Source organism: Hakea prostrata, unplaced genomic scaffold, assembly GCF_041222555.1.
Source record: "Hakea prostrata isolate BN-2017 unplaced genomic scaffold, UWA_Hpros_2 contig_66, whole genome shotgun sequence".
Taxonomy (NCBI): domain Eukaryota; kingdom Viridiplantae; phylum Streptophyta; class Magnoliopsida; order Proteales; family Proteaceae; genus Hakea; species Hakea prostrata.
The window spans coordinates 79,314-98,835 of record NW_028291185.1 but is presented as its reverse complement, the minus strand read 5'-3'; positions in this window follow the sequence as shown (position 1 = coordinate 98,835).

Here is a 19,522-nt window from a genome sequence, read left to right as displayed (position 1 = left end):
GGGAGGAGTCTAGAGGAGAAGATCCAACATCAAGTTGATCATAGAATCAACTTCCACCTCAAGTTTGTTCCTAGTGGGAGACATAAAGAAGATATTCCGCTGCGCTTCATCTCCAATAGAACCATAGAAAGGTATGCTCATCATCATCTTGTGTCATGATCATACTAAGGTGTTTTTTAGTCGATCTATGCAATCTTGGATAGAAATATTCTTACAGATCCAGGATTTAATTGAAACCCTAAACCGTCTGTTAATTTTATTTTACTTTGGGATCCAAATGAAAGGATCATAATGATGTACATCAATTGTTAAAGCATGAAGTTTATTTTTTTTATGTTTCTTGGATTTTTTTTCATGAATTTTTTTTTTATATAGGATGATGAGATCTTGAATTCTGTTCTTGTGAGAGGTTTTTTTTTGTTCGTTTTTATACAAAACGGGTTTCCTTTTCATCCAGAAGAACATCTGTCTCGTACAAGACGGTGCTCTGTCTATTCAAAGAAGATTCACATAAGACTTTTGGTTAAAGTGGACAGACGTCCTTCTGGGTTTTGCAAAAAAAAAAATAATAATAAATAAATAAAAATTAATTCCCACTATGTTGAAACAAAAACTTATATGTTCATAATTGCTTTGTCATGTGAAAGAATCTCATTATAAATAACTACAAATAGGATTACATAATGTTATGATAAAATTATATGGAACCCACCAAAGTGGTAAAATATAATTTTTATCTTGATATTTTAGGATCGAATGTATATATAATTACTACAAAAGATTGATGGTGTTCACTCAAATGTGTCATCATCAAAATATGATAATGCACATATTTTAAGGGAATATAATGACTTAGAAGTACCATTAACCCAAAGGTGATAGCACATTTGAAGTCAAATATCCTGCGACAATTGAAATTGTAAGGGGACTGTGCATTCTCAACCCAAAGATTGAAATATAGTAACAATCGGCAACTTTTAGTAGTATGATGGTAATTTTCCTTCTTTGGTAGTGTTTATTTTTATCATTATTATTAAATTTAAGCCTAAGATTGATGTTTTGATAATTTATATATATCATTTTACAGTACCGTCAAGATGTTTTCCGTTTTCTCCAATATTCTAGAACTCATTGGAAATAATTTCAAAAGGTGTGAAGAGAATTTGGAAGTGACTACATCTAGTTTACCCTGTCATGATTCTTTTGTGCACTTATAACCTGCTAAATAAATGGCATAGTATGCTTCAAAAAACAAAAGAGGTTTCAATAAAATAATTAAACAACACGAATGTTGTGAAACCCGGCCCTAACCTTAACCCAAAAACTCTATTATTTGTAGGTCCAAAGACCCAACGTAGAAGTGGAAGTCAACTATGGGCCATATCAGTAGATGAAATGGTGCTCGATTTCGAACCTGTGGAGATTGACGATGATGCCCCATACTTGAAGACCTTGATGGAATTAGAAAAGAGACTACACCTTGATGAAGAGAAGTTTGGTTGATGACCTTAGAGCTTGGTTGGACATGATTTGAAGGCATTCCTCCATGCTAGGTGAGTTATAGTTTATGTTGTGAGAAGCTCATTTGATTTCGATAAGAAATAGGCCTTCAATTCCCTATTTCAAGCTTTGCTTGACAGCTGGGTCAACTGCCTAGGTCGACTAGGCCAATCGACCCACAGAGACAGAATCTGTTTAAGATCCTCTAATAGGGTTTATGTTGCTATAATTATATAGGACTTCGTATTTTTAGTTTCCCTTGCTTCCAAAACACCTAGGAACGAAGGGAACTCCTCTCAAAGCCTCCATTGGTGTGGAAGAAGATCAACTCTTGCAATTCTCAAGTTTCCTCTCTTGTTCTTTAATCAAAGGTTAGTAGTCGCTCTTGTATGGTATTGATCTACTTTTACTATGATCCATTCTCTATACTGAGATTATGAAGAAGATGTTTCATCCTTGCAAACATCTCTTCTACAATCTCCATTCATTCTTTTATGCTATGATCTTCATATTCAATCTTAACTATGATTCTTATGTTTTTTTCATGAAACTATGATCATACTCTTGTTATGATTTCTCTAGCATTATAGATGCATCTTCATGATTATTCATATCCATGATTTACTGTGTTAATCTACTAGAATGAGATCTCATTATCTCTAGTTTTTCTGTTGAGTTCATAGCTTGTTTTCATTGAAAATCTATGATTTTATCAAATTAGAAAGTATGATTCTAAATTAGTAAGTATTGGTTTTATCATTGTTTGATGTCTAATCTATGCTAGTTAGTCTTAGATTACTGTTTTAGAGATTCCCTCCGAGTTTCGTAGCGTTTCGAATATTGTAGAATAGGTTTCGAATAAAAAATCAGTTTTTGGATGCGTATTGTTCACTGGGTCGACTGGACCAATCGACCTATCCAGTCTTCCCAGCATGACAGCAAGGGATTTCTTCATCCGTTTCGATCCATTTGATGTTTATTCTTTTAGGACTTCTTCCTAATGATTCTTTAATGCTTTAATGCTTGTTTAGGTTTGTTTGCTAATTTTGGATTCATTCTCTTGTCCGTCCGGAATATCTTCAAATCTATTTAAGGTAAGGACAATTGTTTCCATATTAACATAGATTGCGTGAATCCTAGTTTCTAAATTGGGGAACACCTAGATTTTCTACTGATATTGTAGTTTCTAATCATGATATGATTGTTGTAAGTACAGTACGATCTTACTTTTATATTTCTTTTATGTACTTGATCATGTATGAACTCTTACTCATATATGTTGCATATTCAATTGATCTTGTCTTTATGCACTCTTTCATATGATGGAATATCAGTTGTGTATGTTATGATTGAATTTGGGAATGTGATTGATTAGGTATGATTTGGAGTTGGGGAATGTCCTTTTGACATTTCTGTCCTTGGACATCAGTGGGATTAGTATGGGATATTTCCGATGGTGCCCTTTGACACTTTCCCGGATTATTGGTTGTCATACCTAGGACTTGTCTAGCAGTGTTTGGCTAGGATTCCTTGTTATATCAAACTTGATTCGGAAGGGTATTGAGACCGAGTAATTCGTGGTAGCAATGGGGATTTATGTGCGCTCAAGACCGGTGAGTCATATCCATGAGAGGACATAAATCACACTGTGGATACTCATGAGAGGCCATTCATTGGTAGGGTTGCATCTAGTAGACTTGGGCTAATGGGAGTTCAAGACCGGTAGCCAACCCGTGAGAGGACATGAGAGCTTCTCGTCTATTATTTGTGGATAACCAATAGGGTTAATGAGTCCATAATCCGAGTTGGTTGTAGCCATATGATACGCTGACTCTAGTGTGAAGGATACCGGAAAGGATCGTCCGAGACGAGGAATGGACGTATCTGGATCTGAGTTGATATAACCAAGTAGATGACTTGCATTTGGCTAGGCTTTACCTTGACATGCGCCAATACTTAGACCAATGGTGATGTGAGAGAGCAGTGACGTAAACCCCAGCCATGGAATGTCCTAGAAGGATGCAGGACCCAATTACCACCGGAGAACCCATGATACTAAGATGGTTGAGGGAGAGTGATTTGAGACCTACCCAAAGAAGTATAGTGCTATGACTTAAAGCATTTCTGCCTATAGAGACCAGCATACATAGAGTTAGACTCATACATGCATTGCCTGTCTCATATCATATGATATCATGTTATGTTTCTGTTAACATGTTATTTATGTTGTTATGAAATAACTTGCCTTTCTGAGTTCTCTTGAACTCACTCCTTTCGTGCAAATATCTTTTGTTAGATTATTCTACAGGTATTGATGACTCTGACGGCCAGTACAAGGAAGCGCAAGCTGAAGAAGCACACTTCACGCAAGGTGTTCCCAGTTACGAAGATCTCGGTGATGGTCCCTTGTATGATCATGCTACGTACCATATTAGCCCTAACCTGGAGTGGACACGGCCATGCTTAATTTCTGAATTTTATGTTTATGAAGACGTTCTTTATAAAGTAGATAAAACTCTATTTAGTTTGATTACTTCTTTCTTTCTTTCTTTGGAATCGGTTGTAATCTTCTTTTTGACTTTCAAGCTACATTTCCGCTGTAACCGTGGAGTGAGATTCCACCTCACTCTACCTTTTGATTATTTATATATATATTGGTATCATTTCCGCACTCTGATGTTATTTCGTTACATTGCTTTGATCTTCTAAACAATATTGATAACCTTGATTTAGTCTTGTTCTTGATTATATTATTGTGAATGTGGGAGGTTGATTTCCTCGATACTGATCTTCGGGGCTGTGGATCACACACTCGGGTATGCCAGATAGGGTACCGGCTGGGTGGATGTGACAAATGTAATATGCAATAGTGTTTTTTCAATCGGATCCCCTAAGGTTTGAAGTCAAATTTGATTTAAAAAATGTAGATCTTGTACTTGGCCTCTAGTAGGCAACCCTACCCAAGTCATCTCTAATACTATTCTTCAAAAGACACTAGTAGCCCCTGTTATCTCCATAATAGAGATCACCCACATCTCGTTCTTGTTGTTCACGCATTCATAAGCCGGAAGTACAATACCTAGAGTAGAGCCATGCTTGTGACAATAACAACAAAAAACAAGTATCCTTTATTGATGGCAATATTCCTTAACCAACTACACCAGATCTTTTTTATGATTCTCGGCTTCGTGTAAATAATATGGTGACTTCCTCGCTGCTCAACTTTGTTTCACAAAAGATCACTGTTGGCTTGCTCTATGAAATTCAGCCTTAACCCTAACCCGAAAACCCTGTTGTTTGTAGGTCCGAAGACCCGAAGTGAAAGAAGAAGGCAACTATGGGCCATCTCAATGGAAGACATGGTGTTTGACCCAGAACCCATGGAAATTGATGGTGTTCTATACTTGGAAACCTTGTCAGAGTTGGAAAAGAAATTGCACATTGATGAAGAAGAGCTTGGTTGATGGACCTAAAGCCTAGTTGGACATGGGTTGAAGGCATCCCTACATGCTAGGTGAGAAGCCCATTCAAAATTGATGAGGTTTGGACCTTGAATTCCCTGACTTGGGCTTGCTGTCAGCCAGAGTCGACCCACCAGTCAGCCAATCGACCAACCAATCAACCCACAGTGACAGGGTGGGACAATTGTGTAAAACTTTGATTTTTAGGGTTTTTATTGTTCTATTTAAAGGTGGACTCCGTGTTTTTCACTAACTATCAATTCTAAAGCCTTTGGAGAATGTGGGAAGAACCTTAGAACCTCCTCTTCGAAGCCAAGGAAGATCCCCAAGAATCCGTTTGAGTTTCTGCAACGAATATTCTTTTACAAAGGTTAGTAATCGATCTGTTTCTTCTCTAATCTACTCTCCCTTCTATTTCTTCTGATTGTTTGATTATGAGGAAGGTATTACACTACTGTAATGGCCTATTTTCTGATCCTCTTAGTCTTAGAGTAAATCCCCATTCATTCTATGTTTCTTGAAGCTATATGGTAAAATGCTTCATGTTTTTGATTTGGCATGAGACCATGAGTTACTCTCTCCTTAATTTTCTACCTATCTTTATGATTGTGAGGAAGGTCTCACACCATTGTGTTATTTCCTGCATCCCCGTAGTTTGTGGGTGAATCCCTTTTCCCTTTTTACCTTGAGAATATGCTATGGGTTGATTTTGAGAGTTAATTATTGGGTAACCTTCAAGAAAGAGTATCAAATTGAGAACGTTGATTTTATTTTATTTGTTGGATTCTTCCCAATTCCTTTCTTGATTTTGAAATACTATTCTTTATTTTCCTTAGAGTGAATCATCATTCTCTCTAGTCTCTTCGTGAGATACACGGATTATCTGCGGTAAAACCTTAATTTTATGGTTCAATTAGAAGTCTATTTTTTTTAACCTTGTTTGATGCTTAGACCTTCGTAGATATACTTAGTATGTTTCTGGGGAACTCCCCTTCGAATCTCGAAGCAATCGAACTTCAAACGAAGAAGTTATGACCGATTTAGTGTTTTATACCCCATATTGTTCACTGGGTTGATTGCACAGTCGTTCGAGCCAATCGACCAAGCAGGCTGCCGAAGCTGACAATAGCTAGTTTCTTCGTCCGATTTGATCCGTTTTACTTCTAATCTTCTAGGGCTTGTTCCTAATGATTGATCTATACTTGTTTAGTGTTTGTTCGCTAGCCTTGGACCTCTCCTCTTTATTCTCCGGAATTCTTCGAAGTTGTTTAAGGTAAGGATGGTTGCTCCCTAATAACCTAATATACATGTCTAGTACTTGTTCATGTGATTCATGTTATTCCAATCATGTATGAATAATTATTTACTTATGTATTGAGTTTATCAGTTGTGCTTGTGATGACTGATTTGGGAATATGATTGCTTAAGTATAATTGGGGAATGGGGAATGTCCTTTTGACGTTTCTGTCTTTGGACTCTAGTGGAGGTGGTAAGGGACGCTTTCCTATGGTGCCCTTTGACTCTTTCCCTTGTTTTTGGTTGACATGCCTAGGGCTTGTCTAGCAGTGTTGGCTAGGATGTCCCTATTATATCATAAGGGTATTGAGACCGAGCAACTTTGTGGCAGCAATGGGGTATGTGGGCGCTCAAGACAGGTAACCAACCCGTGAGAGGACATGAATCACATTGTGAGGGGTCATTCATTGGTAGGGTTACAGTAGTAGGCCTGGGCTCATGGGCGCTCAAGACCGGTATCCAACCCATGAGAGGACATGAGAGCTTCTCATTTACTATTTGTGGATGACCAATAGGGTTGATGAGTCCGTAGTCTGAGTTGGTTGTAGCCATAGGATACGCTGACTCTAGTGAGAAGGATACCGGAAAGGATAGCGAGAGGCAAGGACTGGAAGTATCTGAATCTAAGTTGATATAACTAAGTAAAAGACTTGCATTGGGCTAGGCTTAACCTTGACATGCGCCAATACTCAGACCAAATGGTGGCGTGAGAGAGCGGTGACCTAACCCCAGCCATGGAATGTGCGAGAGGGATGCAGGATCCATTTCCAACCCGAGAACCCAAGATACCGAGATGGTTGGGGGAGAGTGATTTGAGACCTACCTAGAGGAGTATGATGCTATGACTTAAATCATGTATGCCAATAGAGACCAGCATACTTAGAGTTAGAATCATATATGCATTGTCTGTTTCATATCATATTGCATTCTGTATGATTTGCTATCATGTGTTATTATGTTATTGTGGAATAAACTGCCTTGTTGAGTTCTTTTGAACTCACTCTTTTTTGCAACAACTTTGTTATACTTACCTGCAGGTTAGATAAGTATGATGGTCAATATTATGAAGACCAAGCTGATGACTCATATGGTACCCAAGGTACTGGCTACGATGACTACGACGGTGAAGACTACTAGTACGAGACTAGAGCTTATCAGGATTAGTCCGACTCTAGCACTTGTGTGCTAGCGATGGGACATCATCTCTTTTACTTATGGATACTTTATTTATATATTCGAAGAAACTTTAGTTTAGATTTTTTTTACTTCTTTTCTTTTCCCTTTCATTTTTGGGAACCGATTGTAATCTTTCTTTTACTTTTGATCTACTTTTCCGCTGCTACTGTAGAGTAATTTTCCGCTACACTCTACATTTGATTTATTCTATTGGTATCATTTTCCACACTCTGATTATATTGTATATTCTCTTGAGACTTATCTTAATCTCTCAATTAATATAGTTTAACATTGATTTAGTCTTGTTCTTGATTATATTATTGTAAATGTGGGAGGTTGATTTCCTCGAATTTGATCTTCAGGGTTGTGGATCACACACTTGGGTATGCCAAATAGGGTACCAGCTAGGTGGATGTGACATGCTTTATATTTCCACAACTCATGGCATCTGGATCTATCTTTGCAAACGCTTCTAGGAGGCAAATGGCCCACGAATTTATCAATTGAAGAGTAAGATTGCTCCACTACATCAGGGAGCAAAGATGTGAATAGTTATTACACAAGATTAAAAAAAATTTGGGATGAATTGAATGGATTTCAACCCATTCTTGTGTATACTGATTGTGGCATGAACACTTGGGTGAGTTATCAAGAGCAGAAGTGTGCCTTGCAATTCCTCATGGGCCTTAATGAGTCCTTTTCATCAATTCAAGTTGCTTCTTCTCTTTGATCCTCTGCCTCCGCTGAGCAAAATAACATTTGATCTATTGTCATTTTTCCTCTTGGTAAGCATCTCATTGGTTGCAAATGAATTTATAAGCGCAAATTTAATGCCGATTGCCTCCTTGAACACCATAAAGCCTGTTTAGTTACCAATGGGTATAGCCAATAAGAAGGTATTGACTTTCTCAATACCTTTTCCCCTGTTGCTAATATCACTACTGTCAAAGTCCTCCTTGTTGTAACTGTTGTTTTGGGTTTATCCATTTAGATGTCAATAATCTTTTTCTTCACAGTGATTTACATGAAAGCCTTCATGACCCTTCTACTTGGGTATCACCGTGAAGGGGAGCCTTTACCTCCAAATCCAGTTTGCAAACTCCTCAAATCCCTCTATGGCTTAAAACAAGCCTCTCGGAGGTCGCTTTCCAAATTTGCCTCCACTTTGCTAGACTTGGGCTTCAAACAATTTAGAGCCGATACCTTGTTCACCAAGATTGCAACATTCCATTGCTTGCTTTTCTTCTAGATGCAATTATTATTGTGAGCAACAATGCTAAACAAGTTGATGAACTAAATTAGCCTTAGATGCTTAATTCAAACTCAAAGATCTTAAACCCTTGAAATATTTTTTGGGAATTGAAGTGGCTCGATCTCCCAAGGGAGTTTCACAATTCTTAGCAAAGCCTGGACTATAATCTTCATGTTGCCAATCAAGTTTTATAATGCATCAAAGGTACAATAGGCCAGGGCTTAGTTTCCCCTATGATTCCATCGTAGCAAGAGGCCAATTAGTGGCTTTTGTGTTTTTTTAGGAATGTGTTGATCTCTTGGAAATTAAAAAAGGCTATAGTTATACATTCATCAGTTGAGGTCAAGTATAGAGTTCTGACTGACTACACTTGTGAATTATTTGGCCGTCTTCTTTGTTGCAGGATCTGCACATACCTCACATATCACTAGCTAAGCACAAAGAGGTTGGTTGCCATCTAGTTTGAGAAATGGTTATGGATGGAAAAGTTAATTAGCCTCTACATATTTCTTCACATGATCAACTTGCGGATTTGAGTATGACTGCTCAGTTTTCTCAGCTTCTCATCAAGATGGGCATCCATAATATATACATGCTAGGGGAGTATTAGGACTGAGGGTTTTTCAATCTTTCACCTTTTTTTTTTTTTTTTTTTTTTTTTTTGGGGGGGGGGGTCTTGCTTTGTAGCAGATTTTACATGCAAATAAAATATATTCAAAAACACTTCACATGTGCTTGTGCACATGCGTCATTACTAGTATTTGTGAAGTATGTTACATACCAGCCTCTTGGAGTATAGCAACAACTAAAGTGATTGTTGTATGTTGTAGAGGATACAAGACTTTAACATTTTACACAACCCAAGCAAGGGACAAACACCAAGGCACCGTATGTTTACTGGACTAAAGGTGGGTAGGAAAAAGTTTGAAAGAACAAATTTATCCATAAAATCTCAAAGTGTGGCTTGTTTGGTTCATTGGGGTGGGAAAGTTGGAAGTTTATCTACCAAAATGGCATACTAATTTGTCCACCTCATGTCATTTCAAAATCCCCTAAATATATGAAGTTTTGTAGAAAAATGTGGAAAATAACATAGTATTCATATTTAACACTTTTCCATAAAATATCTTGATTTTCTTTCCTTCTCCCTCACCCCATCATATATGGGGCCCACTTTTTTTTTTCACCCCTTTATTCCCACCCTATATTTGCAAACAAATGCAGCCCAAAATAAACATTAGGGATTTTTCACCTTTTATCTTTTGAACTAAAAAATTTGCTTTTTTTTTTTTTTTGGTAAAATGAAGTCTACAGTTTTTTTTTTTTCAATAAATTGACAACATTCATTTCAAATTTCCTGTTATTTTGTCACATTGACATTTTTAATTAAGGAAATAGCCTCATTTTTCACCTTTTATCTTTTCATCAAAATTTTATAAGCAATTCAGTCCTTAGTAATACATAATGCAGCTGGATTGGCACTAGTAGTTAAGTTATCCAGCTTTAGATGCTTGTTGGCCTTTAGTTAGAATGTCCACCAAAGATGTAGTTAAGTGTAGAGGCCAAGCTACTTTTTTAGGTTTTGGTAGTAGGTTGAGAACTTCAGGGATGTTGCACCAGATTTCTTTGATTAGTATCTTTGTTGTTGTGTACTTCAGTCCTTCCTAAATTGCCACTATTGCTGCTTCCATCTTGTTGAGGTTTTGATCTGTTCCTGCTTTTATGTTGTTTATTTTTCCTTATTCAGCTATCCCCACACTCCACCCTATAGTAGTCAAGCCAGCATCAGATACCCCTGCACACAGACATGGATATGAATTTGGTAAATATTTGTCAATTAATGCATCATAAGTTTGAGTTTTAGTTATGTTTTCCTTATTTTTCTCTAGGATGGGGATGTTTTCCTGAGTTTTGTTTGTTACCTATAACCAGTATTGGACATTGGCAAGGAGTTTGTGGGGGTTTGGTTTGTGACTTTTTAAAGATTATACGGGTTTCTTTTCTTTCCACACAAAATAACAAGTGATAATTATGTTAGAGAAAAACCGTCGCTTTGCTTTTATGTCCAACTAGAGATTAAGGAGGAAATCATTGCACATATGGAGTATAGATTCTTGTGCAATGTGCTCTGTTCTTAATCCTATTAGTCCTACTGCCCAAATTCTCTTAGTCCATATAAAATGAAGACGTGCCATAATGTCTCCGTCTTGTCTACACAAAATTCACAATAAGTTTGCATCTCCTTCCATTGAGATAGAGTAGACTTAACTAGTAATCCTACATTCAGAAGACGTCAAAAGAAATACTTAAATTTGGGGTGCAAGGGTAGCTTCCAAAAGAATTTCCACCATTGTTGGTAAGCATTAGGCAGAGAGGGGAGTTTTTCTTTTTCCAATACATGTCTTGCTAGACTGGCAATGAAATCACCATTAGGGGAAATAAGAGAGATCCAAGAGTCATCAAAGGGTGAGAGAGAGGGTGTGGATGGAGTTGAAGTAGAGATATTGAAGTGTGTGAGATACTCCTGTTCGAAAGCAGATAGTTGTGACATTTCAGCCATCGAGATTCTGAATTCCAAATATGTGCTTCTAGGAATTCTTTATAGATAGTGCTTCCATGTAAGTACCATGGATCAAGCCAGAAGGATGTATGCTTTCCATTACCCACTTTTCAACGAACCATACTCTCCAGGGTAGGGATAACAGTACATATGCTCCTCCATGTTACTGACCCATTTTTTTCCCATACCTTTGGGTTTAGAAGTGTTGAGTTGGGAAATACTTTGCCTTTATGCATCTTACCCATAGTGTTTGAGGATCACTAAGAAGCTTTCATCCCTGCTTTAGGAGAAGTGCATTGTTGACATCCTCCATATTTTTGAACCCCAGTCCTCCCCTACTTTTTGGTTGGCAGCATTTGTTCCAAGAGATCAGATTTAGCATCTTCTATTTTCCAGGCTTCCCCATCTAGAATGTTTTACAAAGAGAGTCTAGTTTCTTGCATGTTATGTGAAATCCCCCGGATTTCTACCCCTTTAAACTGTGGTTTCAGGACCAAGAACTTGGGCCTCGAGTTGACGACAACTATGGGCCATTCAAGTTGAGTCCGAAGGTTTGGAAATGGAACCAATGTTGGTGGATAACCCTTGTGATGACTCAACAACTCTCCTAGAGTTTATGTGAATAGAGAAGATTTATCACAATGGCGTAAAAATGGTGATTTTGGAACGTCCGTAGATTGGCGATGGAGAATCCAATTGATGCGAATAAGGTATCAAATCGAAGATCGTCGAAAGACCTTTCCAACAAGAAAAAAATCACTGAATTTGGAGTCCATTTGGGGGTCCAATGATGGACCGGTCATTGGGCCAGTTGGGTGAACCAACCTCCCCACCCAGTTTTCTGTTTTGGGGCAAAAACGAAATTTCGGGTTTTTAAGCCCTATTTTATGTTTTAACTCATCCGTAACCACATTTCTTTATGCCAGAACGAGGTTGAGGCTGCAGGAAGAAGAGAAACCAAGGAGAAGAGCGGTTTCCATCCTTTCGAAGTTGTTTTATGATTTGAATCTTTGCGAAAACATTAAGAAATGTGAGGTTTCTTTAATCCTTCTCTTAGGCACAGTTATGTGAACAACTCTCTTCTCTTTATTAGTAGAATTGTGGTTGTGGGAGCATCTTAGGGTTATTGTTACCCTTGTTCGATTGTTTTTAATTTTCCTTTCTAGTTGAAGAGTAATGGTGAGTCCCCTTGCGAAATATTTTGCATTTTTTATTCTCTGAGTCACCCACAGGTGATTTTGGAGAGCGAAATTTGGGGCTTTTTGATCTAGATTAAATTGAATCAAATTGAATCAAATTGAAGGTACCCATAGGATCCTTTTACTACCGATTGGACATTTCAAAAGTTTCATTTTAATTAGACTTCGAATCGGTGGCGAATTAGGGATCATTCACTAATGAGGTTGAGAACTACCATTTTTAAACTAGTGGTCAGGATTCTATTTTCGTGGGAAGATTTTGGGATATCCTCTAAAACCCAAATTGACTCTAATTTGAGATAATTATTCTCTTGCATGAATAGGTTTTTATATATTTTTAGTCACCAATTTGTGGGAGTGAATTCTTGTACTTTGGAGAAAAGAATCAAATGGAAGGTGAGGAAAATACTTAATCTTATATTACATGTATAATGATGTTAGTTAAATTTTATTATTGATATCTTGACTTGCTTTAGTATTATCTTGTGATTATGTTTTCTATTTTTCAATTCCTTTGCATGGTGATATTAGAATGGATGAGACTGAATGGATTGAGTTTTTCTTTTACTTATATTATTGATATGAAAATATATGGATGATATTGAATTAAAATTTTCTCCTTTTATTTTATGTTGCAAACTAGGGTTGTGGGTTCACCCATTGCCCTAGTGACTTTATATGATTGCTTAGGTTGTGATTGGGGAATGCCCTTTTGGCGTTTCTATCATCGGACACCAGTGGATGTGGTATTGGACGCATTCCTATGGTGCCCTTGGCGCTTTCCTTGATTATTGGTTGACATACCTAGGGCAAGTCTATAAATGTTTGGTTAGGTGACCTCATGAGTACTACTACGTACCCTTTCGACAGGGGTATTGAAGCCGGTTAACTCGTGAGTTAGTGGTTGGATCCTGTGTGCCAAACAGACCCACAATCATCATAGAGAGGTAGGGTTTTGCTAGCCAATGCCGTCTCATCGCCCGTCACTTCCATCGTCTCTCGAATCCCAATCATTGATAAAGAGCATTGTTGGATCTGTTTGTAACACTAATAAATTTTCTACACCCTAATAAAAAAAAATTAAAAAAAATTGAAGCCAGTTTTGGGCTAATTTTGTATCGGCTGAAGGTAACCATAAGAATTTGTGGAACGTTTTGTGGTGGAACATTGAATTTAAAATCATGTGGACATTAATGCACAAAGGCTTCCTTTACGTAATAACATCTCCAAATGGAGGAGTAGTAGGATGGTTAAGAACCCGCTTCTCAGTGGAGCAGTCATGGGTTCAACTCCTGCCGACGGCATATGTAATATCCCTATCCCCATATATAAAAAGCGCCTTTGTACCAAAAAAAAAACATCTCCAGATGGAATAATGAAGGGTTTTTGTGTCCTTCATGCAGGATAGGAGAGGAAATAGAATGACACCTCCTTACAACTTGTGAATAGACAAAGAGAATTTGGTTCGAAGTACCCCTGGGATGAAGAACCGATCCCATAACTCCCTCTTCTATGTTCTCCTTTTCAATTAATTTATTTATATAAGCTTTAAAAAGAAAAATAAAAATGAGGCAGCCTGATTTTTCTCTTTTTTGCTACTTACTACTCCGTTTGGCATGCCTGAAACCTAGTTATACATAATAAGAAAGCAACACTAAATTTAATTTCTAGATGTTGGATACAGGGAAACAGAGAACATGGAGAAGCAGACATTACCGAACACCCACACGGTCACACCCTCTCACTAAATTCACACCCTTTAAGTGGCCATACACAATTGACCTGACTCTTATAATTGTAGGGATCACCGCCAGGAATGCAACAAAACAAGGGTGAGAGCTTTGCATGTTCAAGGAAGGTTGAAGCATCTACCAGCGACATGGCAATATCCATAAAACAGACCCTGCTGGAAGAGTGAAGACCACCCTACGACTGAACTTGAAGCTGCTTATGACTTGGACTACAGTACAACCCCTTTTTTTTTAATCTATACCCATCTCCTAGAATTCCCTGGCCTATCCATTTGGCTGATCTTTTACTTACGCTAGTTCAATGCTGTCCTAATTTAAAACTAGAGCTGTATTCTGATTTGGATGCCTCACATTTTGTGGAACAAGTTGCCTAGAGGCCATCAGGAGGGATAGAACAATCAGTACCTAGACTTTGTTCTATTGTGTATTTCCTTTCTTTTAGCAATAAAAAAACAAGGACTTTTACACTAAACCAAAGTTTGTTGTCGATGGATTGGTTAGTAGTAGAAGTCATTTTGTAGAAGTTAATCACAAGTCAATCATTCTATTCAAAAGTTTGCCAATAAATGCAGTGTCAAAGATAATGATGTTTCAACACTTGCTTGCCTTCCCTCACTTGGACAGCAGAAAATACAGTTTAATAGATATCACCGAAAGGTTTTCAGTACGTTGATGGTATGCTTCTGTATGGATTGCTGAGTGCTGTAAGGTTTGCTGGACGTGAAAACACCATCTGCAGTTCGAGAGGAAGACCAATTTTTGTCAAGTTCTGGCTTTTTCCAGTGGATAACAATTTTGGTGGCTGGGTAAAGATTTGCCTTCATCCCATATCTATGGTTTAATGCCCCATGTTGAGCAAACCTTGCAGGCAGCCACTTATTCAGCAGCAATTTCAGCTTAAAGTAGGGTGGACAAAGAAATGAGAGCAACAAACTTTTCAGTAATTCTGATATATAAAATGTGAAAACACCTTTAGATAGAATGGTATAAATTTATCTGAAACAGTTAGTATAAAAACATGGCAACCTGCCATGTTAGGTGGTCACCTTAAATTCCCAGATCTCGTCTAAGATCCATGTTCAGCTACTACATCCCCAGACTCTCCGGAAAAAAAGAAATTGTACAATGTTGAATTCTTGAAAGACATAATTTACTGTTTGGGAAGATACTTAAGAAGAATAGGGCTGGTTCACTTTTGAACCAACCATTGGGTCAATGGGCCAATTGGTTGCATTACTGGGCTTCTGGGCGAAACACTGTTCACGTGGACAATGTCACGACCTATTTTGTCCAACTTTGAAAGCACCTTTTGACAATTTTTGGGGTGATGCAGTATCTGAACCCTCCCAGTCCAAGAACAAATCCAAGACCAAGTGGGAAGGCCAAAGGAAACCTGCAGGATTGCTGCCCAACAGATCTGTTCTAACTTTAATTGCTATTCTTAGTCTACTCAACAGGTCAGTGGCAGAATTGTAAAATCTACTTGAATGAGGTAAGTTAAGACATGTGGTTATTAATTAGCTCAAGTGAGTCCTTCTACAGGTCGAAGTAATAAGACTCAGTGGTATTATAACTCAGAATAAGCTGGGAATACAAGTCCAACAGGAAACCCAACCCCTAGGTTGTTTTAAGTAAACCCCTCTACACAATGGGGAGACATCAGTTTTGAATGAATGAATAATAAGCTTCCCTTCAAGCATTCTAGTGCATTTTAGTTTTTGGTTCTGTCAATTAGTTTGAAGATCCAAGCATTAGAGCTTTTGTTCTGTTAATTAGTTTGAAGGTCCAAACCCTAGGAAGGTTCTAAGTGAGATCCAGCTTAGACTCTCAACAATGGCTGTATAGGACAGTCTTCACAAGCCTCCATTCAAGGTCCTAAACAGTTACTGCTGGAAGACCTCATTAATCCCCATCTCTAACCTCCCTAATTTTTCAGTTTTGAAACATTAGCTTCTGCTATCAGTCTCTCTCTCCCACCTAAACCCTAAAATTTGTTAGATCTCCCCTAACCAGAGACATGTCTCATCCCATATTTTGACCATCTATCCACCTTCATCCCTCACCTCCAGTCCTAATTGCAGCCTAAACAGACCAGCCAAATCCCAGACCTGCCCATTCTTGTTTTTATCACCCAATTTCGCTCCAAAATAAAAAAACCTAGTATCTCCCAATCCCCCCATCCAAACCCATTGAAACTTGAAGAGATTATCCTAGTAATAAGATATAAATTCAATCCAAGTTTCAACCAATTCCCCAAGTTTTCATCCCATATCTCAAGATCTACCCCATCTCAACCAAATACCCATCACACCAAACTTAACCACCACTATCCCAATAACCAAACAAAACCCAATTAACTAAAACAAGGGAATTGGGTTTGGTTCGGCTACTGGGATAGTGGTGGTTAAGTTTTGTGTGATGGGTATTCTATTGAGAAGCAACCCATACACCCTAAACGACATATAGGTTTGGGCCTAATTCAAGTCTATTGCTAGAGATCTTGAAGGCAATTGGCTTATCAGTAAGGTTGCATCATGCGGTCTATAGCTTTTGGGAATAGTGGAGACTGATTTGGGTTTATTTACTTTCTAATTCATTAGTTTCTATTTTAGTATTTAAGCATGTAGCTGACTGATAATGCCTATTTTCTAATTTTTAATTCTAGTAAGTTTCCATTTTTGCTATTGCTGAGAATATTAGCTAGCTCAGAAAAGGCTAGTAGTTTCTATATTCTATGTAACTCCAGAGAGCAAGTATTAGTACTCTATTAAGTATGTAATAGACTATTTTCATCCAACAAGTTCTTATGAACTGATCGATGAAGGTTTTGCTTTGAGTTTATGCTCGTCTCTTTGCTCGAGTGATAAGAAGGATGAAAACTTCATTGTTGAGGAGCTAAATACCTAGGATTGAAGAAACCTTGCTGTTGAGAGCTAAATCCACCCTATCCCCAGTCTCTATTCTTTTGTCAGATGCTTCTTGCTGCTACTTCAATCGAAACATGCATTTAACTTGAAAATTCAGTTGGTTGGATCCTCCTTTGTCCCCTCCATCTCACAAACCCTGATGGTTATACTAATATCCTATTCCATCTCATATTCCCTTTCACCCAACCCAGAATCTCATCCATCCATCATTCTACCATTCAACCTGAACTTTCTATTTTAGATCCATTCCCATACCTGAGAATCTGGCCCTCACATTATCCTCTCACTTGGACTACATTCAATCGAAGTTCGAGAGCCATCTACCTAATCAGTTTGGGCTACAGCCCAAAAGTTTCTATTTTGGTGATTGAAGCCATAGCTCTCAATCCAACTGTTGCTACCACATGAATCTCACTTAAACTCAGGCTGGTCATATTTGTTTCAGACCTTAAACTGATTATTTATGTCCTTTATGCTATTTCTGTGTTTGTGGGTTATTTGGGGCTAAAGCCATCCTTGATCTTAGCTATACATTACATAAGATCATTCAAAGAGAGAAAATAGAAGGTATCTTGTAACCAGAATTATCCCAGAAGTCGTGTGGCGTACTTCATCATGCTCTAGAAACTGAGGTTTTCTTTCCACAATGTTAAAGGTATTGAGGATTCCCAGCTAGGAGAATGTCCCATGAAGAATACTTTTCGTGAGTTCAGAAGTCTTTTGTTTCTTAAATTAGTAGTTTAGTTTTACTAGGATAGGTATTTAGAGTCCTAACTGATTATTATTTGCTTATTTTCCCTTTCCTACTCAACTTGTGTTTCTGTTATAGGATTATAAATAAATTCAACCCCAGATACAAAAGACGTACTGATTCTATCACTGGGTTATTTCTTTCCCATTAGGTTTTCTCTGTCTTCCTCTTCTTGTTCAGCTTCTAGTTTGTGATTAGAGGTTCTGTTGCCACACAGCATTTTGATATGCCCTTTCCATTAAATATTTCAGGAGTTTGACCACTTACTACTCAGATTAATGTAAGTTAATTTTAAATAGTAAAACTAAAGTTAAATTTAGTAAACATTCTCTCTAGTCTTTCAGAAATATCAACTAGGGGTTAATTCAACTGAAGGACCAAAAAAGCAGTTTCTGTTCAAATTGTGAAATCTTTTGCCCAGTTCGTGTCTTTAGTTAGTATTCCCATTCCGGATGAACTTCTTTGAATCCCAATGAATGAATTTTGGGGAACATCAAAACCACATCAGAACCAAACAATTTAAATACCAAGAAAACACCACAGCTTTTCGTTTTAGAATTACATGAAATAGCCGAAATTATATTTGAATTTTTAATTACAAGAGTTAACATTCTCTCTTATTCTTACTTTTAAGAAATATGCAGACATGATCAACAGGGTTATTAAAACAACAATAGAAGGACCTCTCTCAAAAAACACAGTTTTTTACTGTTCAAAACACAACACACACACATACACAAACACATTGTTCCAAGCAGGGGTGGAGCCAGGATTGAACATGGAGGGGGCCAATGTATGTGGGCCAATGTGGGACCCATAGTATTCCCATCTCAGAATATATTATTATATTTTAATGTAAGTCTACATTAAAAATTAGGTAAATTAATAGAAAATTCGTGAGTGTGAGAGTGAATAATTTTAGAAAGAGAGAGTGAATACCATGTGGAGAAGATTTAGGAAAATTCCAAAGTTTGCTAACAACTTCAATATTTTGTGAGACGTGTGAGAAAAAAAAAGAAAAAACAGGAATAAAAGAGGAGATTCATGAGAGAATAAATAGAAATGAAAATAAGAGAGAATATAAAGGAGAAATTCATGGATCGTTTAGTTTTTAATTAGAATTTAACCTTTTATTCCTTAAAACTAGGAATTTAATAATAACCATTAGATAGAGATTATGAATGACATTTGCACCCATCATCTTTATTTAAATTTTTATTTTTAATTTTTGGAGAGGGCCAAATAGTGGTATTTCACATTCAAAGATAGAGAAATAAGGAAAAAAACAAGAATCTTTACAATTTCAAAAAAATCAGGGGGGGGGCCATGGCCTCTCAGGTCTGATAATCGCCACTGGTTCCAAATGTTGAGATATCAGAATTCTTTAACACATTCATAGATTCAGATGCATTCACATTCCTCATAAATTAATCTCTCCCAAGATGAGAAGACAAGGGCCTCCATAAAAATTGGAAAGGATATATATTTTTCCTGAACAAATCCATGTGAATTATTCTCAAGATAAGAAGATTAAGGCAGTTACAAAAACTGAACAGAATTATTCTCCCCATTTTCAGCAGCATGTTGTTATTGTCGTATTTGCAATAAAACAATTTTGGCTCAACATTTCATGGGTTTGTAGGATGCAA